Genomic DNA, 4,641 nt, shown 5'->3' with positions numbered 1-4,641 from the left:
ACCAATGGATGAATGGGTAAAGAAGATGTGGTATGTATATACAATGGAGGGTTACTCAGCAATCAAAAAGAATGAAATCTTGCCATTTGCAACTACATGGATGGAGCTAGAGGGTATTACGCTAAGTGAAATTAGTTAGTCAGAGAAAGACAAATATCATATGACTTCACTCATATGAGGGATTTAAGATACAAAACAGATGAACATAAGGGAAGGGAAGCAAAAATAATACAAAAACAGGGAGGGGGACAAAACACAAGAGACTCTTATTAAATATAGAGAACAAACAGAGGGTTCCTGGAGGGGTTCTGGGAAGGGGATGGGCTAAATGGGCAACAGGCATTAAGGAATATACTCCTGAAATCATTGTTGCACTATATGCTAACTAACTTGGATGTAAAGTAAAAAATAAACTATTTAAAAAAATAATAATTCCTGCTTTAAAGCATGCTCAGTCTACAGCAAGCAACCATGCAAAGAATGCATCCAGTCCATACATTTCTGGTATTTTATATTGATTATTTTGAGGATTGAAGCCCATGAGTGACTCTTGAGGCATTTACATTCTGGTAGAGATGGGCATGTAAACGAAGTAGAAAACTAGATATAAAACTAGGTTGTTATATGCTGGCTTAAAAATTCTCTAAGTGACAAGCAGAAGAATTATGAAGTAGTAGAGAACATGAAGCAGGCAACTATATTATACATTCAGGCTTGCTTTTTAAGAAGGGAATTTTGGCAGTGTCATAGAGAACAAAATTATGTGGAGAGTGTTGGTAAGAATGGCAAAGGTGAAGATGATGATGATGATGATCTCTGTGTGTGTATATGAGGAGAAGGTTGAAAATGTCACTGACAGAGAAAAGGGAGCTCAGGGAATTTTTCAAGATTTCTACGTGAATTACTTACATGCATGGTTAATACTGTTTGCCAAAATCACACATGTAAGAAATTCTGATTCAGAATTTCTGATTTCAGAATTGTGATTCTGCACAGAAAAGTTATATATTCCGTTGGGGAAATGGAAAATGGAGGGATTGGGTTGAAATATCCAGCAGGCAATGAGAACAACAGAAATAAGGGCTGTGTTTGGAAATCAGTGATATATAGGTGATTTTAATCACTTGAAAGGATGATTTTAATCACATCAAGGAAAACAGAGAAAAAATAGAAGAGGCTCAAGGATGGAACCACAGAAAATATGTACATTTGAAGGATAGCCGAGGAGCAGAATCCCTTTAAATAAGGAATTTTCATGGAGGTGGGAGCAGGTGGATATTGATGCCTTAAAAGGCAAAGAAAAAATTTATTTTGGCCATTAAAAAAAATTCAACTGAGTACATTTTAAAGATCTCATTGGCTTTGTTTAATAATTCATGAATCAGTGGCATCTAATCCTGCAGATAGAAAGGAACTCCAAGGAGCTGTCTAAAATGAACTTTCAGGGACGCCTGGGAGGCTCAGTTGGTTAAGTGTCCGAATTCAGCTCAGATCATGATTTCATGGCTACAAGTTCGAGCCCTGCATCTGGCTCTGTGCTGACAGCTCAGAGCCTGGAGCCTGCTTTGGATTCTGTGTCTCCCTCTCTCTCTCTGTCCCTCCCCCGCTCATGCTCTGTCTCTCTCTCAAAAAAAAAAATATATTAAATATATATATATATATATATATATATATATATATATATATATATTGTTGTTGTTGTTTGTTTTTAATGAAAGACTTTTACAGGCAGAGGGGAACAGGGACAAGGAAGTTATACCAGGCAAAATAGCACTTGGTTATTTCAAGGTTACTTTCCTTACCTAACTTGTGCTGATCAGGTGATTCCTAATTATCCGGTTTAAGATTCCATTTCTGGGAGAACCGAACCATAATTAAGTCAAGTCTCAGTTGGGTGACCAGGGGTTTGCATAAGTGACTCCATTTTGGACCTGTTCTCAGTAGTAATAGTTCTTTACAATTCACTCTACTATATTATTCCTTTTTTCATCCTCATGCAACTTTCATACTTTTTTATTATAATGAAGATTTAATGTTGTCTACATTACAATTATATTCTCATTCTTGAAGCTATAGACAGAAATTGAAATTCCACACACATACTATGTATTAATTCCATATCTCTGTCTCTTAGAGATACGGTATACAGATTTTCATTGTTCTCTTACAGCATTTTTTTCTGCCTGTTTTATTTGATGTGTTTTACCTTCTTGGTCAGTTTTTGACATCACATTTATGGCCTGAGATTTTCCCTTCAGTCACTATTTAATCATAAAATCATGATTCTTTATTACGTCTCATTAGCATTTACCATTAAAAATATTAATGCCATAAACCCTTTTTCTCTAGTTGTTACTGCCTTATATTTTCCCCTCTCATTCTACTTCTTAATCACTCTTTTCTGTAATGGAAGACAAATTTATTTTCTTTGGTGTGCTCAGAAGTAGGGGGCGCAGGGCCTTTTTCCCACATACTTTATTACAGGAAAGTTAGTATTAGCATAAGTCAGAAGACTGAGATTTTAAAAACAAAAATAAAAAAATCTACTTCCCAGATTTGTCAAGTTGTTTACTGTTTCTCCTACGGGATCTTAAGAGTGTTTTAAATATTCAATTCAAGTACTATATTAATTTATCCTTTTAGATCTATCAACCTCCTTTGAAGTATGTCATATAATTTTTTCATGTTCCTATTTTCTTAATCTTTATACCATTTCAGCTTTTGTGTCTAAACATTTGATTTCCAGAATTTAGTTATTTGCATTACAATTTTTATCTCTTTTAAAATATGATGAAGTTACACACAGAAAAAATATACAAAACATAAATGTACACAGTTTCAAATTATTAAAAAGTGAATAGCAATTAAACTACCCAGGTCAAGAGAACATTGTGAGTTCCCAGAAGTTCCCCAATTGCCCTTTTCTACTCTCCACCTCCCTTCCTCAACTTTTATGTAATCATTTCCTTGTTTTTCTCTATATTTCTAAACCCCAAAATGCATTCCTAAGTACCATAACTTAGTTTTTGCTATTCTAAAACTTTATACAAATTAAATCATGCAGAAATACATGTATTTCTGGGGTGTCTGGGTGGCTCAGTCAGTTAAGCATCTGACTCTTGATTTCTGTTCAGGTCATGCTCTCAAGGTTCATGAGATGGAGCCCTGCACCATCTGTGGTGTCAGCACGGAGCCCACTTGGGATTCTGTCTCTCCCTCTCTCACTGTCTCTCCCCTGCTCACACGCATGCACTATCTCAAAGTAAATAAAGTTAAAAAAAAAACAAGGAAATACATGTATTTCTTCTGTGTTTGACTTCTGTTGCTCTGTACTGCTTTTACAATTTTGTCAATAATGTTTCAGTTCCATTCATTCCTTTTATTTTATCTGATTCCGTTGTATGAATGAATCAAGATATATTTATCTATTTTGCTATTGATGGATTTTTAGGGCACTCCTACAAGGCTGCTATCCACATACTCATGCTTATTTCCTAGGGGTCCATATGCCTGCAATTTCCATGGCTCAAGGTATAAGAGTAGATTTGCTTGCCTTAGGCTTTGTATATTTTCAACTTTAGTAGATAATTTCAGGGTGCTTTTTACAAAGTAATCGTACCAGTTTATCTTCCTAGGAGCGTCGTACGAATTCCTGTTGTTCCACATTCTTTCTAATGCTTTCTGTCATATTTTTATTATTTCCATTTTGGTGCCTGCATAGTGATAATTCACTAGGAGTTTAATTTTAAACTCCCTGATTTATAATGAGGTTGTACCTTTTTATGTGTAGATCAGCCAATTACATATTCTCTTTTGTGAAGTGGCCGTTCTTCATCTTTGCTAGTTTTCCTTTGGGTTGCCTTTTTCTGTTTAAGATTTGTAGGCATTCTTTATATGTACTGGAAGCAAGCTCTTTGTATATGCTGTTAACTGTATTCTGTTATGTGATTTGCATGTTTACACGCCCAATGGTGCCCTTAATAGAAGTTCTTACTTTTTTTTTCTTTAGATTTTTTTTCTAAAGTTTATTTATTTATTTTGAGAGACAGAAAGAGAGAAAGAGAGCAGGGGAGGGGCAGAAAGAGAGGGAGAGAGAGAGAATTCCAGGCAGCCTCCATTCACATGGTCAATGCAGAGCCTGATGCAGGGCTGAAACTCACTAACCCTGAGAAATGACCTGAGCAGAAATCAAGAGGCAGACGCTTAACCAACTGAGCCACCCAGGCGCCCCAGAAATTCTGACTTTTAATGCAGCTGAATTTATAAATCTTTTCTTTATCATTATTTATTTTTCCATCCTGTTTTGGAAATATTTTCCTGTCCAAATATTATCAGGATATTCCTTATTATCTCCTAAAATCTCTATTGTCTATCGTTTTTCTCTTCTACATTTAGTTCTGTGAATATTGGTAGTCTGGAGGAGAGCCCTATTTCATTTTTCCACATGAATACTTAATTGTCTGAAGACCATTTATTTTTGCGCTTCTATGCAAAACCATGTCTGTCATATGCCAAGTATATATACATCACTGAGTCGTTACTAGACGCTCTATCCCACTCACCTATTTCTGTATCCCCAGGCTAACACCACACTATATACTTTTAAATGCCATGAAACATTATTATTACTCTTGTTATATT

The sequence above is a fragment of the Lynx canadensis genome, chromosome B4, assembly GCF_007474595.2.
Source record: "Lynx canadensis isolate LIC74 chromosome B4, mLynCan4.pri.v2, whole genome shotgun sequence".
Classification (NCBI taxonomy): Eukaryota; Metazoa; Chordata; class Mammalia; order Carnivora; family Felidae; genus Lynx; species Lynx canadensis.
Note: the sequence above shows the minus strand (reverse complement) of the source record.